Source organism: Danio rerio, chromosome 23 (assembly GCF_049306965.1).
Source record: "Danio rerio strain Tuebingen ecotype United States chromosome 23, GRCz12tu, whole genome shotgun sequence".
In the NCBI taxonomy this organism is placed as follows: domain Eukaryota; kingdom Metazoa; phylum Chordata; class Actinopteri; order Cypriniformes; family Danionidae; genus Danio; species Danio rerio.
Genome location: NC_133198.1, coordinates 42,643,134 through 42,669,243, shown reverse-complemented (window position 1 = coordinate 42,669,243; position 26,110 = coordinate 42,643,134). Strand labels below are relative to the sequence as shown.

Sequence of the window (26,110 nt, the reverse complement as noted above, 5' to 3'; positions counted from 1 at the left end):
AAATAAATAAATAAATTAGTTAATTAATTAATTAATGTTTTAATACCATATCGGCAGCATTGGCTATATTCATGGCAAAACTTTAGTATGCAATACAGAATTTACTATTGTACCTGCTTCTTAATAATCATGCTTTTTTAAAAAAAAAAAAAAAAACTACAAATAACAACCTCGCAGTTAAAAAAAAGTCCTATAAGATCTTTTAATTTGCTCTATCATACTGAAATTAAATAACTTCCAGTTCGCACAGACTTTAAAAGTTCTAAGCCTTGAAATAAACTAGTCCAATTTTATAAAACTTCCCTCTGCAATGCTTGCCAATTCTCACAGCAACTTCCCTAAATAGTGGATCTCACTTCAGGCCTGTGGGTGTCTGGTACACCAAATAACATGCTGTACGCTCCACTTCCACATTAAAACAGTGTATTTAGATAGTATTTTCAAGAGACATGTATTCTCACATGAATGCAACGCTTTAGTATAACTCTTGCTCTAAATGATAGTGCACCATGTTAAATCAACATTTCTAAGTAGTGTTGTCACGATACTGTAATTTGATACCAATCCGTACTGAGATTTTAAAAACGTCCATTTCCTGTTAACATCTGAGCGCTGTTGAGCACCTTCCTAAACACTGCGAATTTGCCATTGTGTTTACATGCTCAACAAAAATGACTGTGACTGGCTATGAAGGTCATCAGTTCACTGAACCGAGTGTACAGATGCAGGGACACTGGAGCATTTTAAAGCTGCACTGTAAAAAATGTTTGTGAAAATAACAGTGAAATTCTGTAAAATTGTGACATCTAAATTTTGTAAATAGAAAAACAATGAAACAGCGTTAAATTTACAGTATGCTTTTGTAAAAAATAAAAATACAGTTGTAAAATGTTAAACTAAATTAAACTGTTAATTGTACTGTAAGACTGTGTATCAATAACAATGTTTATTTGTAAAATTTACTGATCACTGTTATTTGAATAGTAAAAACATGTAATACTGAAAACTGCTGTAAAAATTACAAAATGATACTAAACAAATAAAAATCAGCTATTACAGATAAAAAAAAAGCAAGTGTAAGCAAGTAGAACTATCACAAATGTTATCCTACATGACATATTTACAAGTTTTAAATGAGGGGTTTTAAGGCAATGTGTCTGTTTAGAATTGTCCTTATGGTCTATAAGCTATTTTAGCTTTGCTAATTATCATATTTAATGTAGGCTTACATAGAAAGATAAGGGTTATTTGTCCCCAAGGGTCCTTTATTTTTGCGATGTGTTTCTATTTAAAATGTATGCTTTTGCGTAAATTAACGTCTGCGTTTGAATTTCAAACTCTGTTCTGCCTTGTCCAATCACCAATCGGCTATCTGATTCTTGCGGGAGCAGCCATTTTACAGATATTGTTTGTGAGAGGGCGCGCTCAATCTGTCCGGCCCGCGAATAAAGCTGTGGAAGACGTCTTGCAGCATTTCTAACTACCGAGGCACTGGTAAGTTTAGTGAAAAGTTGGTTTACTTTGTACTTTAAACGCTTTACCATACAAACACCTGCAAAAAAAGGAGAGGGTATTATTTGGGGTGTTGCACAGTCTTCGGAATAATAATCTGTGTTACAATGCAAATGTAACTCGGCCACTTGTCGTATCGTCCGACTAACGTAAAGCTGAAAAAAATGAAGATTTTGTTAGAAGTCTAAAGATGATTAACGTTACGTGTCATTTTTGCAACAAAACACTTGACACACTGAGACGTTAACGTTATGTGTTGCATTTTAAAGTTCACAGAAACGAACCCCATTGTTTTTTCAAATGTGTTATTGCTGGCTGTATGCGAACATTTTGTTGTGTGACCGCACGTTTAACACGGCTAAAGATTTAATAAGCCACTTAAAAGAGCATTTAGCAGATGGCCGACCTGTGTCTTGTCCAGTAACGGGTTGTAATATAATACTTTTACAATCAATCGTCTTTTACAACTCACATGATCAGGAAGCATAGAGCTGCTTCAAATGATACTATAAGTGATAATACCCATAATTTGGGTTCACACGCCATTGGTGGGTTAACTGAAAATTTCAGTCATGCTCAATATTTTTGCAGATATTGTGAAATCACAAGAAATGAATTTCAGAGCGATAACTTAAATGTTTGTGGTCCACAGTGAACCCCTGAAACTTGATTCTGTTGTTCATGATTTACAATCTGAAGACTATCAAGAGATCAAAGGAATAAAGGTAAACTCTGCTGTTTTCAATACTTGAAATCTTTCCATGCCTGCCTTTTTACCCAAGTCTTTACAGTGAATCAATCAAACATACAGATAATTTTTTCTTTTTAGAGTTTAATACTACTGACAGAAATAATGTATAAAGGAACATCATACAAAAAGGGACATTTTCTTGTGTCTAAAAATTATGAGTTTGATTTTGGAGAACTTCTCATCATTTTAATTCAAAATGGCGAAGCTGTGTTTTTGTAATGAGAATACAAAGAGCTGAATATCATTTTGAATACCATCTGTACTCTATGACTAAACAGAGTAACTGGCTACAGTGTCTTAGCATTAATGACTTGGTTGATTTTTATCCGCTAATATCATACATTGTTAATGGGTACCAAGTCATTCTGCTGAAACACAGCGTGCTGTTGAAGTAAAGAGATCTTGTCCACAGAGGTGGAAAACATATGGTAAAAATCATCATGTATGCTTAGTTAAAATAACATGTAGTTTAAAGAGATAGTTTTCCCCAAAATTTTAAGTGTTGATATCATTTACTTAACCTTGACTTTTTTTTTCTTTTTTTCAAACCTGTTTGGGGTTTGTTTGTTTTTGTTTTTTTCTCAAGAGGATATTTGAAGAATGTTGTAACTGTTGACTTCTATAGTATTTCTTGCTACTATAAAAGTTGATGATTACAAGTTTCTAACATTCTGCCCCCCCCAGTATTGACTGACTTGGAGACAACATTTCTTCGTACTGCCATCACAGAGGTCTTGCCTAACCTTCCAGAGGCAACAAAAGATATTTTAGAGGAGTTATTGCAATCCATTGGAGTGGAGACATATGATGATTTTCAGTTTATTGAGGAATCTGATTTGCTGACACACTGTAAAAAATGTTTGTGAAAATAACAGTGAAATTCTGTAAAATTGTGACATCTAAATTTTGTAAATAGAAAAACAATGAAACAGCGTTAAATTTACAGTATGCTTTTGTAAAAAATAAAAATACAGTTGTAAAATGTTAAACTAAATTAAACTGTTAATTGTACTGTAAGTATGTGTATCAATAACAATGTTTATTTGTAAAATTTGCTGATCACTGTTATTTGAATAGTAAAAACATGTAATACTGAAAACTGCTGTAAAAATTACAAAATGATACTAAACAAACAAAAATCATGCTATTACAGATAAAAGCAAGTGTAAGCAAGTAGAACTATCACAAATGTTATCCTACATGACATATTTACAAGTTTTAAATGAGGGGTTTTAAGGCAATGTGTCTGTTTAGAATTGTCCTTATGGTCTATAAGCTATTTTAGCTTTGCTAATTATCATATTTAATGTAGGCTTACATAGAAAGATAAGGGTTATTTGTCCCCAATGGTCCTTTATTTTTGCGATGTGTTTCTATTTAAAATGTATGCTTTTGCGTAAATTAACGTCTGCGTTTGAATTTCAAACTCTGTTCTGCCTTGTCCAATCACCAATCGGCTATCTGATTCTTGCGGGAGCAGCCATTTTACAGATATTGTTTGTGAGAGCGCGCGCTCAATCTGTCCGGCCCACGAACAAAGCTGTGGAAGACGTCTTGCAGCATTTCTAACTACCGAGGCACTGGTAAGTTTAGTGAAAAGTTGGTTTACTTTGTACTTTAAACGCTTTACCATACAAACACCTGCAAAAAAGGAGAGGGTATTATTTGGGGTATTGCACGGTCTTCGGAATAATAATCAGTGTTACAATGCAAAGGTAACGTTAACTCGGCCACTTGTCGTATCGTCCGACTAACGTAAAGCTGAAAAAAACTGAAGATTTTGTTAGTCTAAGGATGATTAACGTTACGTGTCATTTTTGCAACAAAACACTTGAGACACTGAGACGTTATGTGTTGCATTGTAAAGTTCACAGAAACGAACCCCATTGTTTTTTCAAATGTGTTATTGCTGGCTGTATGCGAACATTTTGCGCTTACGCTGCATTAAAAGCACATGTCTATAGGGATCACAGTTTGCCAACTGGCATGTCTATAGGGATCAACCGTTAGTACTCAAGCAGTTTTTGCTGATTTAAATGTGCCATTTTGTTGTGTGACCGCACGTTTAACACGGCTAAAGATTTAATAAGCCACTTAAAAGAGCATTTAGCAGATGGCCGACCTGTGTCTTGTCCAGTAACGGGTTGTAATACTTTTACAATCAATCGTCTTTTACAACTCACATGATCAGGAAGCATAGAGCTGCTTCAAATGATTCTATAATTTGGGTTCACACGCCATTGGTGGGTTAACTGAAAATTTCAGTCATGCTCAATATTTTTGCAGGTATTGTGAAATCACAAGAAATGAATTTCGTAGCGATAACTCAAATGTTTGTGGTCCACAGTGAACCCCTGAAACTTGATTCTGTTGTTCATGATTTACAATCTGAAGACTATCAAGAGATCAAAGGAATAAAGGTAAACTGCTGTTTTCAATACTTTGAAATCTTTTCATGCCTGCCTTTTTATCCAAGTCTTTACAGTGAATCAATCAAACATACAGAGAATTTTTTCTTTTTAGAGTTTAATACTACTGACAGAAATAATGTATAAAGGAACATCATACAAAAAGGGACATTTTTTGTGTCTAAAAATGATGTTTGATTTTGGAGAACTTCTCATCATTTTAATTCAAAATGGCGAAGCTGTGTTTTTGTAATGAGAATACAAAGAGCTGAATATCATTTTGAATACCATCTGTACTCTATGACTAAACAGAGTAACTGGCTACAGTGTCTTAGCATTAATGACTTGGTTGATTTTTATCCGCTAATATCATACATTGTTAATGGGTACCAAGTCATTCTGCTGAAACACAGCGTGCTGTCGAAGTAAAGAGATCTTGTCCACAGAGGTGGAAAAAATATGGTAAAAATCATTTAAAGAGATAGTTTTCCCAAAAAATTTAAATGTTGATATCATTTACTTAACCTTGACTTTTTTTCTTTTTTTCAAACCTGTTTGGGGTTTGTTTGTTTTTGTTTTTTTCTCAAGAGGATATTTGAAGAATGTTGTAACTGTTGACTTCTATAGTATTTCTTCCTAATGTAAAAGTTGATGATTACAAGTTTCCAACATTCTGTCCCCCCAAAAAAACTCAAACTGGTATTAAATGTGTCAAGGGTAAATAAATTATACATTTCAAAATTTTTGGTAAACTATCTCTTTAAAATAATAGTAAGATCTGAATTTTTGTTTTATTTGCATTTAGATGAACAGAAATAAACTCTTAATAAATTTAATAACTACATGTTTAATCACTACTTGCTTAATTTCAGTATTGACTGACTTGGAGACAACATTTCTTCGTACTGCCATCACAGAGGTCTTGCCTAACCTTCCAGAGGCAACAAAAGATAATTTAGAGGAGTTATTGCAATCCATTGGAGTGGAGACATATGATGATTTTCAGTTTATTGAGGAATCTGATTTGCTGACAGCATTGAGGCCAATCCAAGCTCAAAGTTCTTGCTGCTTGGAAGTTAAGATGTAAGTCGTGTTACAGAGCAGAATGCTACAAGACAAGTTCACAAAGTAACAAGTGTAAAAAGGTCTTGAAAAGAAAATATAAAAAAAAAACTTTGTTACTGACTATTGTTTGTGTATGATCTTTTGCAGGCCAGACACCTGATACCATGGGATACATTTCCTCAGGAACTAAGGCAATTTTTGGAGAGAGGAAAACGACCAAGTTCACGATTGAGAAAAGAGATGGTCCGAATTGTGGTAAATGAGATTCTTCACTAAAGAATAGTACCCTGGCCCAACCACACCCCCATCTATTACATCTAGAGACTCTGTATACTTTGCTAGCAGTCTTTTTGAATTCCATTCACTGGACATATCCAGTTTGTAAAAGTACAGTTTCAAGTTTTCAGTAAGAAAAAATTCAGAACATCAAACTCAATATTCTAAAATTCTAAACCAAATATTCAGATTGTGAAATTCAGATTCAGCAGAAAGTAGGTCAGGAGTCATCAACAGGGAAGAGTAGACGATCACTGAAAAGTTAAAGCTAAAATTAAGCATTTTGGCTATTCACAGAGCTGTGTGAGTTTACTGGTGTATTTGAGGCTCAGGAGGACACAATTCTTCTGCAAACTGACTATCGAAGTCCGCTATTTTCAGTAATTTGTGTAATAAATATGCTTCAGTGAACTAAATTCATATATTTAATTCAGTTACATCTCATTGATTAATCAGTTTCATTTTCAAACTCCCTGCGTTTAACAGCTGTGGTAAATGACATATTTGCATGCTCCTGCTTTTTCGTCAAATTATATAGGATATTATATTGCTAAATTTCATCAAATTATATAAAATATTTATTACAATATTTATAGTACAGCATAGCATATAGTATAGTATTTTAAGGAAGATTTGAATGATGTTTGGCCAAAGCCTATCATCAACACTGAAATGCTGCCCGTTTTAAATATCTATTTGCATCCAAAATGTCATATTTAACCTTGCATTTATATTTATTTGAATGATCAGATTTTTCCATATATTTAAAAATGACATTTTTTAGCTAAAATACGTTGAAACCAAAATGTCCAATAGGTGGCGCCAAATCCCTATCTTTGTCATTGAATTGTTCATTCAGAGTCGTTCGATTCAGCTCATTTATAAATTAATTAAGTGACTCACTATGAATGACTGCTCAGAGATTCTTGTTAACCTCATTTGTTAAGTGCTTTAAACTTTGTTTCAAATGGTTACAACATAAGAGGTGTTAAGTTTATTGTTGTGAATAATGTACAGGGAAAGCCACTTGATGAGTTTTCAACGTTTTTTTTATGTGACCCGAAACTAAAAGCATCCTTCCCCATACCCCCCCCCCCAAAATCCCACCCTCGTGGTGAATGATTCCTAGTTTAACTTTTCAGTGATCGTCTACTCTTCCCTGTTGACTCCTGACCTACTTTCTGCTGAATCTGAATTTCACAATCTGAATTTCTGGTTTTGAATTTTACAATATTGAATTTGATGTTCTATATTTTTGTTCTGAAAACTTGAAACGTCTATAAAAAATTTCAGCCTTAAAAAATTTAGTTGTCTTAAATTTCAGATGTTCATTATTCAAGTTAAGAAATTCAAATTCAAATTTTTTTAACAGCATATAAAAATTTAGATTTATAGAATTACAATTGTCAATAATTCAAACTAACACAATTCAAATTCAGATTGGAAAATCATATTATTAGCTCCATACCTTACAATAAGAATAAATGCGTTACCATTAGTAATCATGAACGTACAACAATACTTATATGGTTTTTATTAATTGTTGTTACTAAAATTATTATGTATTTCAAGATCAAAGACTGTCATGATAACATTTAATAGACCATTCAGTAAAAGTATTGATAATTTTACATTCATTTTAAATAATAGTAACAAATAAATCTTGTAAAAGGTTTTTTAATTTGTTTGTATTTTATACTTTTATGGTATTATAAATAAATACCAAATGTAACTTTTATTTAACTTTTTTCTTAGGCCAATCCTGCTTTTCATCGAAGCGTTTCCTGCTGTGTGTGGATCGAAATGTTGTACATGACAACATCCCCTCCTTTATTTCTGCCCTGTGCATGATGTTTGGGAGCTATTATTGCATCCATTACCCATCAGAGCTGGCATCAATCTTGGAGTTTTTGCAGAAGTATGTGTTTTTGTACAGGCTTTATACAAAATTGAAGTGAAAAAAATTTAAGTAATTGATGCAGTGGCTTTTTATGAATACTTAAATTGCTAATGCAAAGTTTTCTTTTTATTTTCCCTGGTTTATATGTATAGGTTGATAAATTTCACTATAGTTTCAATTAAAAAGGTATTTTTCCCCCAAAAAATAAGTTGTTTTTTTATCATTAATACAATTTAATTTTTTCTCTTTTTTGCCCAGGTGTTTCTTTTCTATCAATCCAGAGAAAGGCACTAAAGTGGAGAAGACAAACACAGCCTGTCTTCATGTGAACCCAAGAGTTCTTACCTTGATTCAGGAACTTTCAGATCATAAATGGTGTGACGTCTAAATATGGACTGAAGTCAGTAAGATTTGACATACACTGAATGCCAGTTTCTCAGGTTTGTTTGAACTGCCATGCTTAATGTATGTGTTAAGTTGGTACACAACTATTAGCGTTTTTATTGCTCTAGTGTTTTCTGAATTAGGTTATTCCTGAATTGGTTGTTTGTATGGAATATTTGTTTATAAAACAACTCTTAAATGTTCTTAAATCGATTTAAAAGAAAAGTTGGTAACACTTTATAATAACTACAAACTATGAACCATTTATTAAGCATTAGCATATAGTGTATTCATTTACTGTTGAGCATTAACTCTACTATAATAAACATTAGTAGACAGTTTATAGCTACAGCTAAAAATGCTGTATTCTTGACTTAAAAGCATGTTTATTGTGCTTAATAATTGTGTTTTCTTACTTGGTTAAAGATTTTTTTTTTTATTACTAAATTAAGTATAGCATTATTTACAAACCAGTTATTTAAGAGTAGTTGGTGGTTTTTTTAAGATCATTCAGAATGCGTATGTTAAATATTAAACTATTGAAATCAACATTTATATATCTTATTATTCGGGCATATATTAATAGTTAATTTGTATGTTAATAAATGCTTTATTAACTCAACTTCATCTAGTTTTGTGACCTAATCTAAAGTGAGGACTATTTATGCTTTATAAATCCCTTTTTAAATTCTTAACAGGAATTATTTTTTTAATTTGAAGAAACACAAATGAAACTCTGTCAAATGAAAAATTAATCTTTGCAATCTTATGTAAAATAAAATTACTGTACAGTTTAAACATTGCTAAATAATAAAATGTTGCATCCTATTATATTGTTAAATTATATTGTTGTTTAATCCAATTTTATGTCATTATGACACTCCTGTTATTCAGTAATGTTTAAACTTTACAGTAGTTTAACTTTTTAGATCAGATTGAAAAGATGTATTGGTCATTTTATACTGAGCCTTTATTAGTCATTTATAAAGGATTTATAAAGCATAAATAGTCCTCACTTTAGATTAGGTCACAAAACTGGATGAAGTTGTGCTAGTAAAGCATTTATCAACATACATGGTAACCATTTCTATATGCCTGAATAATATAAACATTGTTTTCAATGGTTTATTAGTCATTTACTAACTCATTCTCAATTATCTTAAATATCTCCAACTGCTCTTAAATACAAATGGTTCGTAAATAATGTAATACTTAATTTCGTCATGAAAAATCAATTACTCACAAATTATGAAAGTACAACTATTAGGCACATTATAAATGTGCTCATAAGTCAAGAATACAGCATTTGTAGCCTTAGATATAAACTGCTTACTAACGTCTGTTAATGTAGAGTTAATGCTTAACAGTTAATGTTAATAGCTATTAATGTTAATAGCATATAGTGAATAGTTAAATCACTATATGCTAATGGTTGATAAATGATTCATAGTGTGTAGGTATTACAAAGTGCTACCGAATAGTCTTTCATTTTATTGCCATTTAAATTTTAGTTTTACTGGCAATGTCTCCCATGTCTTTGTCAATAATTTTCCTTATTTGTTTTTTTAAAGAAGACAATCATTAATCTGTCACATGCTCTCAAAGTGGTGAATGTATAGTTTGTAAGGAAAGTAAGCAATACAAATGTGAACTGACAGACAGTGTTGACTTGTTTATGGTTAATAAATACAAATTATAGTTTGGTTACTAAGTCTTTGAGTGCTGTTTCTGGTCTAAGCATATCTAGAATTTATATTCCTAAGTAATGTGTAACATACAAGTTATCGTATTATTGGTCAAGGGTAAAGCAAATGATTTACAGTTGCTACTGAAATCAAACTATGTTCAGTATACGAAACAACATTGGTCTTCTTAAAATAATTGGTTTAGGTGTAGTTGTGCCATTTCAGAAAAGATTTACTTGTTTACTTTTTGATAATTATGAATAAACACAATTGACTAAAGTGATGATTTTATGCTGTTAAGCTGTTTACATTTTACAATGTATTTTTGTTACATAATTATTGTGGCAACCACAGCTGCCAGATTAGTAATTCTATATGTTCAACAGTTTTAAATTGTAAAGAGGTTTACATTTTTATTGTAATTTTTACAAAATTATTCTGGCAACCACAGCTGCCAAAATATTTTTGTAAAAACAACAAGATTTCTTTGTTAAAATACTAAAAATGTAATTATTTCTTACACAAACTTTCTGTAAATTTTACATAATATTAATTTGTTTTTACATAATTATTCTGTACATAAACAGTTTTAAATTGTAAACCGGTTTACAATTTTATTGTATTTTTTACAAAATTATTCTGGCAACCACAGCTGCCAAATTTTTTTTGTAAAAACAACGGAATTTTTTTTACAGTGCAGCATTGAGGCCAATCCAAGCTCGAAAAGTTCTTGCTGCTTGGAAGTTAAGATGTAAGTCGTGTTACAGAGCAGAATGCTACAAGACAAGTTCACAAAGTAACAGGTGTAAAAAGGTCTTGAAAAGAAAAGAAAAAAAACTTTGTTACTGACTATTGTTTGTGTATGATTTTTTGCAGGCCAGACACCAGAAACAAGCAGCTCATCACAACCTTCCACAGCCTTGCATAGTTCACCTGCAAGTTCTCAATCGTCCTCCACCAGCAGCTCCCAAAGCCCAGATGTAGACTGGGTGGATACGTTTCTGATACCATGGGATACATTTTTTGGAGAGAGGAAAACTACCAAGTTCACGAATGAGAAGAGAGATGGTCCGAATTGTGGTAAATGAGATTCTTCACTAAAGAATAGTACCCTGGCCCAACCACACCCCCATCTATTACTCTGTATACTTTGCTAGCAGTCTTTTTGAATTCCATTCACTGGACATATCCAGTTTGTAAAAGTACAGTTTCAAGTTTTCAGGAAGAAAAAATTCAGAACATCAAACTCAATATTCTAAAATTCTAAACCAGATATTCAGATTGTGAAATTCAGATTCAGCAGAAAGTAGGTCAGGAGTCATCAACAGGGAAGAGTAGACGATCACTGAAAAGTTAAAGCTAAAATTAAGCATTTTGGCTATTCACAGAGCTGTGTGAGTTTACTGGTGTATTTAAGGCTCAGGAGGACACAATTCTTCTGCAAACTGACTATCGGAGTCCGCTATTTTCAGTAGTTTGTGTAATAAATATGCTTCAGTGAACTAAATTCATATATTTAATTCAGTTACATCTCATTGATTAATCAGTTTCATTTTCAAACTCCCTGCGCTTAACAGCTGTGGTAAATGACATATTTGCATGCTCCTGCTTTTTTGTCAAATTATATAGGATATTGTTAAATTTCATAAAATTATATAAAATATTTATTACAATATTTATAGTACAGCATAGCGTATAGTATTTTAAGGAAGATTTGAATGATGTTTGGCCAAAGCCTATCATCAACACTGAAATGCTGCCCGTTTTAAATATCTATTGGCATCCAAAATGTCATATTTAACCTTGCATTTATATTTATTTGAATGATCAGATTTTTCCATATATTTAAAAATATGACATTATTTTTTAGCTAAAATACGTTGAAACCAAAATGTCCAATAGGTGGCGCCAAATCCCTATCTTTGTCATTGAATTGTTCATTCAGAGTCGTTCGATTCAGCTAATTTATAAATGAATTAAGTGACTCACTATGAATGACTCGCTCAGAGATTCTTGTTAACCTCATTTGTTAAGTGCTTTAAACTTTGTTTCAAATGGTTACAACATAAGAGGTGGTAAGTTTATTGTTGTGAATAATGTACAGCGAAAGCCACTTGATGATTTTTCAACGTTTTTTTTTATGTGACCCGAAACTAAAAGCATCCCCCCCCGACCTACTGTCTGCTGAATCTGAATTTCACAATTTGAATTTCTGGTTTTGAATTTTACAATATTGAATTTGATGTTCTATATTTTTTTGTTCGGAAAACTTGAAACGTCTATAAAAAAATTTCAGCCTTAAAAAATTTAGTTGTCTTAAATTTCAGATGTTCATTATTCAAGTTAAGAAATTCAAATTCAAATTTTTTTATGGCATATAAAAAATTAGATTTATAGAATTACAATTGTCAATAATTCAAACTAACACAATTCAAATTCAGATTGGAAAATCATATTATTAGCTCCATAATTTACAATAAATAATAAGAATAAATGTGTTACCATTAGTAATCATGAATGTACAACAATACTTATATGGTGTTTATTAATTGTTGTTACTAAAATTATTATGTATTTCAAGATCAAAGACTGTCATGATAACATTTAATATAATAGTAACATAAATCTTGTAAAAGATTTTTTAATTTGTTTGTATTTTTTACTTTTATGGTATTATAAATAAATACCAAATGTAACTTTTATTTAACTTTTTTCTTAGGCCAATCCTGCTTTTCATCGAAGCGTTTCCTGCTGTGTGTGGATCGAAATGTTGTACATGACAACATCCCCTCCTTTATTTCTGCCCTGTGCATGATGTTTGGGAGCTATTATTGCTTCGACATCCATTACCCATCAGAGCTGGCATCAATCTTGGAGTTTTTGCAGAAGTATGTGTTTTTGTACAGGCTACAACATTGAAGTGAAAAAAATTAAAGTAATTGATGCAGTGGCTTTTTATGAATACTTAAATTGCTAATGCAAGGTTTTCTTTTTATTTTCCCTGGTTTATATGTATAGGTTAATACATTTCACTATAGTTTCAATTAAAAAGGTATTTTTCCCCCCAAAAAAAAGTTGTTTTTTTTATCATTAATACAATTTAATTTTTTCTCTTTTTTTGCCCAGGTGTTTCTTCTCTATCAACCCAGAGAAAGGCACTAAAGTGGAGAAGACAAACACAGCCCGTCTTCATGTGAACCCAAGAGTTCTTACCTTGATTCAGGAACTTTCAGATCATGAATGGCGTGACGTCTAAATATGGACTGAAGTCAGTAAGATTTGACATACAGTGAATGCCAGTTTCTCAGGCTTGTTTGATCTGCCATGCTTAATGTATGTGTTTAAGTTAGTACACAACTATTAGCGTTTTTATCTAGTGTTTTCTGAGGGTGCTTTCACACCTGTGAATCGATTCAGTTGTTCCGAAACAGAGATTAGAATTGTTACATTGTTGCTCTTTGCTCTTGGAGCGGTTCGCTTTCACACTGCAAAGTTTCTAATTGGACCAAAAGAGCTAAAACAAGTCACGTGCGAGTAAACTCTCCTCACATTGGTCAGAGTGTCAGGGTTTATTTTGCAACATCACGCTCAGCTGTCAGGAGAGGTGGTGGTTTGGTGGTGATTGACAGGGTGCGCGCGCGTGACGTGTCTGAGGGAGAGACACGGTGGGGAGGGGTGAGAAGGGTGCGCGATGATGCCTATTTGAGGACTGGGAGAGAGACACGAGATTACCGGGAGATCATCACTTGTTTGCGGGCATCCGGAGACTCGCGAAACTTCCCTCCATACTCATAATTCTCACTTCATATAGCCGTAAGCCTATTACATATCCATAAAACACTGTGATATAACCGCGCTCGGATCGCTTTCTCACTGTAATCGAACCGCTCCAGGGTTCGTTTCAATCGAGCCGAGACCACCTCATTCAAGCGATCTCGGAGCGATTACTTTGGCGTGGAACAGAGCGCGATTGCCCTGTTCACATATGCCAATCGAACCGCGCTAACTGGGCAAACGAGATACGTTCCGAAACAAAAGTGTAGGTGTGGAAGCACCCTGAATTAGGTTATTCCTGAATTGGTTGTTTGTATGGAATATTTGTTTATAAAACAACTCTTAAATGTTCTTAAATCGATTTAAAAGAAAAGTTGGTAGCACTTTAAAATAACTACAAACTATGAACCATTTATTAAGCATTAGCATATAGTGAATTAATTTACTGTTGAGCATTAACTCTACTATAATAAACATTAGTAGACAGTTTATAGCTACAGCTAAAAATGCTGTATTCTTGACTTAAAAGCATGTGTATTGTGCTTAATAATTGTGTTTTCATACTTGGTTAAAGATTCTTTTTTCATTACTAAATTAAGTATAGCATTATTTACAAACCAGTTATTTAAGAGTAGTTGGTGGTTTTTTTAAGATCATTCAGAATGCGTAAGTTAATTATTAATAAACTATTGAAATCAACATTTATATATCTTATTATTCGGGCATATATTAATAGTTAATTTGTATGTTAATAAATGCTTTATTAACTAAACTTCATCTAGTTTTGTGACCTAATCTAAAGTGAGGACTATTTATGCTTTATAAATCCCTTATTAAATTCTTAACAGGAATTATTTTTTTTAATTTCAATAAACACAAATGAAACTCTGTCAAATGAAAAATTAATCTTTGCAATCTTATGTAAAATAAAATTACTGTACAGTTTAAACATCGCTAAATAATGAAATGTTGCATCCTATTATATTGTTAAATTATATTGTTGTTTAATCCAATTTTATGTCATATTATGACACTCCTGTTATTCAGTAATGTTTAAACTTTACAGTAGTTTTAACTTTTTAGATCAGATTGAAAAGATGTATTGGTCATTTTATACTGAGCCTTTATTAGTCATTTAGAAGGGATTTATAAAGCATAAATAGTCCTCACTTTAGATTAGGTCATAAAACTGGATGAAGTTGTACTAGTAAAGCATTTACCAACATACATGGTAGCCATTTCTATATGCCTGAATAATAAGATATATAAACATTGTTTTCAAAGGTTTATTAGTGATTTACTAACTCACTCAATTGTGTTAAATATCTCCAACTGCTCTTAAATACAAATGGTTCGTAAATAATGTGATACTTAATTTAGTCATGAAAAATCAATTACTCACAAATTATGAAAGTACAACTATTAAACACATTATAAATGTGCTCATAAGACAAGAATACAGCATTTGTAGCCTTGTATATAAACTGCTTACTAACGTCTGTTAATGTAGAGTTAATGCTTAACAGTTAATGTTAATAGCTATTATTGTTAATAGCATATAGCGAACAGTTAATTCACTATATGCTAATGGTTGATAAATGATTAATAGTGTGTAGGTATTACAAAGTGTTACCGAATAGTCTTTCATTTTATTGCCATTTCAATTTTAGTTTTACTGGCAATGTCTCCCATGTCTTTGTCTATAATTTTCCTTATTTGTTTTTTTAAAGAAGACAATCATTAATCTGTCACATGCTTTCAAAATGGTGAATGTATAGTTTGTAAGGAAAGTAAGCAATACAAATGTGAACTGACAGACAATGTTGACTTGTTTATGGTTAATAAATACAAATTATAATTTGGTTACTAAGTCTTTGAGTGCTGTTTCTGGTCTAAGCATATCTAGAATTTATATTCCGAAGTAATGTGTAACATACAAGTTATCGTATTAATGGTCAAGGGTAAAGTAAATGATTTACAGTTGCTACTGAAATCAAACTATGTTCAGTATACGAAACAACATTGGTCTTCTTAAAATAATTGGTTTAGGTGTAGTTGTGCCATTTCAGAAAAGATTTACTTGTTTACTTTTTGATAATTATGAATAAACACAATTGACTAAAGAGATGATTTTATGCTGTTAAGTTGTTTAGATTTTACAATGTATTCTTGTTACATAATTATTGTGGCAACCACAGCTGCCAGATTAGTAATTCTATATGTTCAACAGTTTTAAATTGTAAAGAGGTTTACATTTTTATTGTAATTTTTACAAAATTATTCTGGCAACCACAGCTGCCAAAATATTTTTGTAAAAACAACAAGATTTCTTTGTTAAAATACTAAAAATGTAATTATTTCTTACACAAACTTTCTGTAAATTTTACATAATATTAATTTGTTTTTACATAATTATTCTGTACATAAACAGTTTTAAATTGTAAACCGGTTTACAATTTTATTGTATTTTTTACAAAATTATTCTGGCAACCACAGCTGCCAAATTTTTTTTGTAAAAACAACGGAATTTTTTTTACAGTGTGCGAAAATCTGTCGATTCATCAGCAGGTCGCTCGCATGTCAGCTTATAAACAGACTCCCTGATTGTCGTGGCTTTAAAACACTCCAGTGACATTGCATTTATGCATTTGCCTGATTTTTATTTACGAAGTTGTATACATAGATTTGAATAGTTAATGCATCCCCTGGGATAGGCAATTAAACTCCTGATCTTCATTATGTTTGCACCATGCTCTGTTTAATAAGCTTTAATAACACTAAATGAGACACAAGTTGGGAATTTTGCAACTGAAGATTAAAAAAAAAAAATTATGGAGAAAAAAAATGAAATGGAGATACGGTTTTCTCATGATTTGACTAATTATTAATAGGATAGTGTCTGATAATCATACTTAACTGCTCCATCAATTATAGTTTTAAAACAACCAACAAAAACTTGTTACAAATTGGAAAATGGATAACTAACTTTAAAAAAAAATTCCAATTAGTTGAAAATTTTTGTTGTATTTTTACTCATTAAATATTCTGTAAACTAAATGTTCAATTACCAATTCAGTTTCATTTGTCGTTTTCTGCTTTTAAACCAAATCAAACAGAATTAGCATTAAAATTAGGGCTGAACATTACAGTTTGAGCTTCAATATTTCTAGGATTAGATCATTTATCAAAGATATTAAATATTTTTTTCATATTATTGTATAAAACTACACAATGATGACCATGTTATTTTACGCTTGATTGTTAAATTTTTGTTTTTGAATACTGTTAAGACTCCCCATAAAGCCATAAAGCACTGTTTATTTTACTTTTATTTTTCCTCTGTCGTATTTCTATATGCTTGTGATCTATTATATTTTATGCTGATGCACTGCATAGAAAAAGATTTGATCATCCCAGTCAGTCTAATTTCTTGAAATCTTTCCAAATAGAGCTATTCAAATCGTCTATTGAAATGATTTTCATACCACTATATATATTGCATCAAAACAAACATTACGATGTCAGATTTCATGCATCCCTAATTAAAATGCATTTGTAGTTGAATTTAACTAGTTTTAGTTCAGTTCTCACGCAGCCATACATTTACAAAAGCCATAGTTACTGAGAAAAACTGTCTGTTGTTATTAAACAGTGTCATAATTATGTCTTCTAAGAATTATTATCTTTTTATTTTTATTGTTTTTATATTTTATTACTTTATATTTATTTATTTATTTATTTATTTTGGTCAACTTTGCCAAGCGAATTACACAATTTTAATTCCTTACCACAATTATACCATAGATTTTTACACCTATCTATTTTTTACATTACTCCTTTGCCCTTACTTTTTTAAAACCTCGACAATACTTTCATTCATTTTCTTTCAGCTTAGTCCCTTTATTCATCAGGGGTCGCCACAGCGGAATGAACCGCCAACTTATCCGGCATATGTTTTACGTAGCAGATGCACTTCCAGCCACAAACCAGTACTGGGAAACATCCATACACACTCATTCACACACATACAATACAGCCAATTTAGTTCATTCAATTCACCAATAGCGCATGTGTTTGGACTGTGACTGGAGCACACAGAGGAAACCCACGCCAACATGGTGAGAACATGCAAACTCCACACAGAAATGCCAACTGGCCCAGCTAGGACTCAAACCAGCGACCTTCTTGCTGTGAGATGACAGTACTACCCACTGAGCCACCCTCTAGCCTAACTCAACAATACATCCCTCTCAAATTATATTGCCCTTCCCTTATTTCTAATTTACGATCATTACCCCTGCTATTTTCCTCTTTATTACTGTATAAGCCACATTTTCCTGAAGTGCTATATAAATAAATGTGACTCGAATTTCGACACCATTCCTGAGTCGTCTATATCTGCCTCTTCATGTCTTCAGTGATTCTGAGTCACATTCTGCAAGCAAGTCAAAACACGAACCATCAGTATATAAAACCAACACTCAGAATCAGCTGATGGCGGATCATTCGTGGAAAAAACAGAAAAAGCTTCCACATTCTGCCACCTCTGAACTTCTACTGGAAATCAAGAGAGGAAATAGACGAGTAAAACAGAGAAGAAGCCTCAATAGCCGGCTGATGGTTCCTCGAATGTGCACCGAAATAACAGACTGAATAAATCAAGCCTGCAATTTAACAACCCATAGATGACCTGTGATTCACCTAAACACAGCAAACCTTGCCTATGAACTTCCACATGATTTGCATAAATATAAATATTCAAACGGCGCCAGAAAGAGAGCTTTAAAACAATGACATTTAAAGGGGATTTCCAGCATGGTCACACACTCAGCATGTGATTCTGAGAGGTTTGGGTGATTTTTAGGTTTTTACATCCAAATTGCACTGAGCATTTTCCTAGAGCATTTTGGGAGGTAATGAGAAAACCTCTTTAAAATTCATGCACAAATTAATATTAAGTAGGCAGTGAACTGAGTGAACCTATAGCGCTAACGTTTTCCCTCGAGTCTTCTGATTTCCTGGATGAAAACCTACAACATGATCTGAACATAAAACATCCCTCAAGCACACTAGGTTTTGCATATGCATGCACAATCGAGAATTTGTTTATTTTTAATTCTGAAAGACTACAAGAGCGCTCGGCAACCATGACAGTCAGAGAGATGACAGTGATGTCAAATGGCATCTTACAAGACGGATGCATTGATGAATATTAAGCTTCCAATTATCAGGACTATTCGTTTTCCTTCAGTCCCTTTATTGATGAGGGGTCACCACAGCGGAATGAACCGCCAACTTATCCAGCATATGTTTTACACAGCGGATGCCCTTTCAGCCGCAACCCTTTACTGGAAAACATCCATACACTCTCGCATTCTCACTAATAAACTACAGACAATTTAGTTTATTCAATTCACCTATAGCACATGGGTTTGAATCGGAGCACCCGGAGGAAACCCAAGCCAACACACGACCTTCTTGCTCTGATGCTGTGCAACCACCCATTATCAGGACTATAATAAAAATTAATAACTGGAAAGAAAACAAAAAAAACATTAATTTAATATATCAAACACTGAAAAAAAAATGTTGTAGGCAATTTTTACTTGTAAATTGCAAGTCATTTTTTATGGTGATGCACAATATACTGCCAGCCATTTTGATAATAAATTATCACCTTAGAAACTTTTAAAAATTTGTGTAATATATATTACACATTATATATAATGAAAAAAATAAATTTATTTTATATTATTTATTATTTATTTATAGACAATATTATTAGCCCTCCTTTGAAATAACATTTTTAGATATTAAAAAAGAAATGTTCTCTTAAAACAGAATTAAAATTTCTCTTAATAAAATAATTAAACATTATTTTCTGATAATGATTTCATGGTAATTTGTGTACTTATCCTTATTTATTTATGACTGGATTAAACAAATACCATGGGGGTCAGGTAGTTGAAATGGCTGGCTACAAAAACTTAATTCACTATGAATTAATTAATTATTCGTAAATAATGAATTCAAGGCTGCCTTCAATGACGATGTCATCGTCCATCGCGATGTTTCACATTAGACATCGTATAATGCCAAATCAGTCGACATCGCCCAACCCTATTGCAAGTATTAGATCAGGGTTTTTTTTTTCCAAGTAAGTCTATTCTTAGGATGTACAAAGGGTTCAACATCTGTTCCTGAAAGTAAATCTCCAGTAATGCTGATTGAACTTTTTTTATATATATAAAAAGACTTGATGTACTAATTCATTGCTGAAGCTATTTAATATGCAGAATATACAGATCATAAAGTTCATGAATGTATAACAGATGGAAATGTATCTCAGATGTGGACATTATGTGGAGTGATGAGGTCGATCCAATAATTAATCAATTTATACAACAATTAAAGTAAAACATTTTATAATCTTAATTTTTTTTGTGATTTTGAAAATAAATTTCAAGAATATACCAGCAATCATGTATGTTTCTTTTTTTTTTTTTTTTTTGTATTTTATGTCGACAATGTTCAGGAAGCACAACTGTTCTTAAATAAACAAACAGTTCTAACCTCCCAAACATCTATACTAATGTAACAATTAAATGCTTAACCCAAACATTAGCTTGACCCAAAATTCTTTTTTTTTTTTTTTTTTTTTAGATGAAATGTCTCAAAACATCCATATTTTTTCAGCCTTTAATAAACTGCATTCTTATATTATTTAGAGATCGCACCATGCCCGTTTAACACTCAACTGAGTGGCACTTCATAACCATACAGGCCTACTAAATAATAAAAACATCCCATCCATCCTGGTTTTCCTGTCACAAAGCGAAAGGAGAGAACAGAGGGAGGATTGAAACGAGACGTGAAGCATCTGTGGTCGTGTTCGTCGGGTTCACAGGAAGTGGCCCTGAACTCGGGCTGGACACAGTAGCGCTGTGTTCCCCTGGACGTACCACCAATTCAAATGGCATCAGATGTGGACAGATGGGTCCACTGTGGGGAGAGTTCAGAGGGGTCACGCACTTCAAACCCCCGTCCTGTGTGTCTGAGTCTCGGACACAGTGGGTGATGATAATTAATGAAGTTAAAGGGACAGTTAATCCCAAAATTCTGTCAATTTACTGACCTTTCACTTCTTCAAAACCTGTTTGAGATTTTATTGAACACAAAAGAAGATATTTTGAAGAATGCTAGAAACTAGGAACCACTCACTTCAATAGTTTTTGTTTTCTTCCTTTTGTTGAACATAAAAGAAGATATTTTTAATAAAAAATCTGTAACCAAAGACTTGCGTATCAAGTGGACTGGAGACTCTTATGTCTTACCAAAAAAGTTTTTGTTTTTTACCCAGACATTTAAAAAGAATATAATAAGCATGATACAGGGATACCGTAAAACCGTGATATTTTTATCCAAGGTTATCATACCGTCAGAATCTTATAGCGGCCCATGCCTAGTGTGCAATCAGGGAGAAAACTGGAACTGGTGTGTGTGTGAGGTGCATGATGGGATTTGTAGTTTATATCAGTAGCAGATTTGTAGTTTTCCAGTCATCTGCAACTGCTAGATCGCTGGTGATCATGACAGTAATCAAGTACTGCTACTGTAGTTGAAGACAAAACTGAGACAGTTGAGGAAAATGATTAACGAGCATCTTGTATCACAAAATATTTGAAATAGACGATGAATGATGAATGAAAATGACTTTTGTAGGCCATTTATAATGTATATAATATCAATGAATAATAAAAATACCGTTGCACATGATCTCATCACTTGTTTGGAATTTATTAAACTCAATACTAAACACTGAAAATAAAGTAATTAAATGACAGTAAAATACTGTAAAAATTGGCAAACTATAAAATTAAAATGTGACAATTTTATTTTAACATTGCGGTAAGGCTATTTTACTGTAAAAATGAAATTGCGGTAAAACACATTTACAGGTAAGCTACTGTAAAGGGGCAGTTGCGGTAACAACAGTGCTGCCAGTAAGTAACACAAAAATACAATAAAATGTCTAACAGTGTTTGTACACACACAGATCAATGCCTTTTTCAGCTTCATAAACAACTGCTGGGACTTCACATTCTGAACACAACACACAACACACTATAATTGAAGTCTAAAAGTATCTCAGAAAGCACCATATAAAAAATCCCCCAATATTAAAGCAGAAAAAAAGCCATTTACGAATTTATGCAACCGTGCTTAAGCGCTAATAGCAACTAATTAATCGCATAACTGGGACAGAGCAACAGAACCCGAAGAGGCAGCTACACGCAACAACAGAAGTTAGCCGTCTGCTGCATTAAAAATTTAACAAGATCTGTGGGTGGCCGCAGCAAATCTCTGCTGTATTGTCCAAACCAGAGAGGCCGATAGCGTGACCATTAAAAATGCAAACTTCAGTGCCAATCACACAAACGCAGTGCTTGTTAAATCACGTGTGAAGTACTCAACGCCGTGAGGGTCTATTGAGTTCTCACAGCCACAGTTTAGACACACATAAAAGAGAAGGTGATTGAATTAACTGTGAACCATCGAGAAAAAAAAAGAACAGTTTTATTTTGTGTACTGAGATTATTTTTCAAGTGTTTTTCATTACAATTAAGCACAATCTAATCAAAAAGCACATTTAAATTAGTTATTTTTTGGAAAGGCAGAGCAGCAAATATTGCAACTATAAATAAATACATAGGGAGCAATGGGAAATATGCTTAACTGCTATGAAAAATATGTTGATTTTTATTCTATACTTTGCATTTAGTGTATTTACATGATAGGAAAGCAGAATTTTCTGAAATTTCACTTGTTTATTGAAAAAAAATCCACTGCATTTATTTAGAGTAATGCACTGATTTAAAACGTGATCATGTTAGATCAGCAATCATAGATTTTAATTTAGTCTATATTGTTTCACGATTTAAAGACCTATCTGTTTAGTAAAGCATACACTCAATGCATCACCTAGCGGGTTCCACACTGGCTTCTGCATCTTGCTTATACACTATGAACAGCAGCTACGCTAATTATTCTCTTTATTCTCTATTTTCACCTGGGGATACTCATCCCGAGGTCCTCAGATTAGGCGGAGTCACTGATTGGATCCAAGACCAGCGACGTGATGATCCCAAGGATTCCATATCCGGGACCAGGCCATATCCTGAGCTGCTGCTGCGCTGATGGTCATGGGGAGTGGAGAACATCTGTCTGATTCCAGCGACGCTCCAGGGACAGACGAGTCTTCTTTGAGGCCATCTTCCAGCATAAACCACGGCGAATGAAGTTCTGCACAAGACTTTTGGCCAGCGGAGAAATTAAAATGGTCGTGCCCAACTGAGTCTGGTTCTCTCAAGGTTTTTTTTCTTCACTCTCAGTAATGATTAAATCACACTGAACTGAGCTAAACTGAACTGAACTGAACTGAACTTAAACACTAAAACCTGAACCACACTGTTCTAGTTACTATGACCATTTATGTGAAGCTGCTTTGACACAATCTACATTGTAAAAGCGCTATACAAATAAAGCTGAATTGAATTGAATTGAATTGAACGATCATTCATAAATTATTAATATAATATGCTGATTTGCTTATTTAGATGTATGGCTTTGATTTTCTGACAGCTTCGGTGTAAACATTTCTCTTATTTACATAATATATCACACATATATCATTCATTCATTTTCCTTCAGCTTACTCCCTGATTTTCAGAGGTCGCCACAATGGAATGAACTACCAACTATTCCAGCATATGTTTTACATGGCGGTGCCTTTCTGGCCACACCCCAGTACTGGGAAACCCCCATACACTTTCACTTTCACACACACTCATAGACTACAGCCATTATTACATAATATATATACAAATATCATTCATTCATTCATTTTCCTTCGGCTTAGTCTATGATTTTCAGGGGTCGCCACAGTGGAATGAACCGCTAACTATTGCAGCATATGTTTTACGGGGTGGATGCCCTTCCAGTGCAACCCAACACTGGGAAACACCCACACACTCTCACATTCACACACTACAGCCAATTTAGTTCATCCAACTCACCTATAGCGCATGTCTTGCCAAGTGGATCAGTCGGGACTCGCACCAGCAACCTTCATGCTGTGAGGCAGTGCTAACCACCAATTCATCACATCCAAACAAAAGGTTTGTTTTGACATAATATGTGTGTGCACTGTGAATATATATTACATGTATATTTAAATACACACGTGTATATTTGAGAAAATGTTTATTTAAATTTAGATTTAAAATATATATGTATATGATACAACCTAATTTTTCATTTAAATATCTTTGTAACAAAACTGTTTTGAATAGTTTTGTTTCCATGTACGTGTGTGTGTGTGTATCACATTTACACAATAAATTTATATAATACAGCTCTGGTTTTCCCACATAGTCCAAGGACAATTGGGTAGGCTAAAATTGTTTGTAGTGTATGTGTGTGTGAATGAGAGTGTATGGGTGTTTCCCAGTGATGGGTTGCAGCTGAAAGGGTATCCGCTGCATAACACATATGCTGGATAAGTTAGCGGGTCATTCCACTGTGGCGACCCCAGATTAATAAAGGGACTAAGCCGAAAAGAGAATGAATAAATGAATGATACACAAATATACAGCAGAAAAAAAAGGTATAGAACACGTTACTATTGTTCTCGGAAAACCTATTTCTAAAGGTGTCGTTGACTTGAAATTTCCCCGGATGTTTGTAACAACCAAAGAAATCCATATATGCAAAGAAAACAAAACTAATTAGTTTACAAATGAAGTTATGTGGGATAAAATAAAATGACTCGAAAAAATTTAATGAAGAAAGGAAGGTGTAAAAAAGGCAGTGAAAGCCCAGACAGCACCTGAAATCTCTCAGTAGTTCCTCAGTAACCCTCTGACATTCTTCATTGTAAATTAATATTAGCTGCTTTAGCCCAACATCTACATTAGCAGGATGATAAAGAAGTAACCGGAGTGGACATTTTTAGCAAGACAATGATCCAAAACACAGCCAAGGATACCCTCAAATGCTTTCAGAGAAAGAAAATAAAGCTGTAGAATGGCCCAGGCAATAAAAAACAAAAACAAAATAAAGCACATTTGATAGGTGAGACCCACAGAACCATCAAGATTTTTACACTCTGTTGAATTTATATTTAAAACAAGAGTAAGAGAGTAATGAATCCTACAGTATTACTGTCTTACTTGGTACCTCGAGTGCTCTAATTTATTCAAGCCGTTTCCCACAATTTCAGTCTGAGGGCGTTCTCGGTTGTCCTCCGTGCCTCTCATGATCCCTCGTTCACATAATAGTGTTTCAAAAGATGAAGCCACTTTTTATTGCATGCCAATGCTCGAAAGCCAGTCAACAGAAACAAGCGCGTCATTCATAACGGAGCCCAAAGCCCAGTGTATCACTCTTCACAGACAGAGGGTCCCAGTGAAGGGAGGACAAAGGCCCCACTGCATCGGCACGTTACCAATTAACAGGAATTTTGCCTTAAAGAGCTGCTTTTCCAGTGATCTCATTTGAAGCCGACTTAAACTTCCACAGCTTTCACTGAAAAGCCATTCACAGAATTCCGAAAGGCATTAAGGCCACTTGATGGGGCTCCAGGCCCCTTCATGGGTGCTCCGAGCACGTCTAATTAAGAGCATCGGTCCCTCCTCATGAAAGCATCCATAAGGACCATCTATAGCCACAGGCAAAGCAGAGAAACAACAGATGAAGACGGGATGCATTAGCTAATTGCTCTAAATCACTATGGTATAAACAGCTCACAGTAATAAACACTAGAAAAACAGATTAAGGGAACAACTTAAAGTTATCAGACGTGAACTCATTATGGAGTTGCAGCATGAGCACTTCTGAGGTTTCTAAAATGCATTGCACACTGTAAAAAAAAATATTAGAAGTTTTCTGTATTTATTGATTCATCTTTCTATTTATTGTTTTCCCCCATTTTATTTATGCTTTTGAATGGCATTATGGGACTTTGATCTTTTCTTCTGACAACTTTTAACCTTGAAAAGTCCCTTTGTTAAACTCATTCATTCATTCATTTTCTTGTCGGCTTAGTCCTTTTATTAATCTGGGGTAGCCACAGCGGAATGAACCGCCAACTTATCCAGCACATTTTTACGCAGCGGATGCCCTTCCAGCCCCAACCCATCTCTGGGAAAACTTTATTAAACTGTAGAGTTTAATTTAACACCAAAAGTCGAAAGAGCAAAGATCAACATCCCAAAATGAAATTCACAACCACAAATAAATAAAAAAAATCAAAATACGGAAACTGTTATTTACAGATATTTTTTCACAGTGTTGA

General features: G+C 33.3%; 2 protein-coding genes and 2 long non-coding RNA genes across 7 annotated transcripts in view; 2 read left to right on the top strand and 2 right to left on the bottom strand.

Moving 5' to 3' along the window:
- The window catches only part of mical1 (microtubule associated monooxygenase, calponin and LIM domain containing 1), a 508,844-nt gene that overhangs the window by 173,451 nt on the left and 309,283 nt on the right, over nt 1-26,110 (bottom strand). The gene's annotated exons all lie outside the window — the stretch shown is intronic.
- The window catches only part of src (v-src avian sarcoma (Schmidt-Ruppin A-2) viral oncogene homolog), a 121,036-nt gene that overhangs the window by 88,481 nt on the left and 6,445 nt on the right, over nt 1-26,110 (bottom strand).
- LOC141380550 (uncharacterized) lies at nt 1,428-3,063 on the top strand. The gene is made up of 3 exons (XR_012398700.1): nt 1,428-1,494; nt 2,165-2,237; nt 2,948-3,063. It is a non-coding gene; the product is annotated as an uncharacterized lncRNA (long non-coding RNA).
- On the top strand, nt 3,739-12,840 carry LOC141380549 (uncharacterized). The gene is made up of 5 exons (XR_012398699.1): nt 3,739-3,846; nt 4,611-4,683; nt 5,544-5,754; nt 10,858-11,061; nt 12,701-12,840. It is a non-coding gene; the product is annotated as an uncharacterized lncRNA (long non-coding RNA).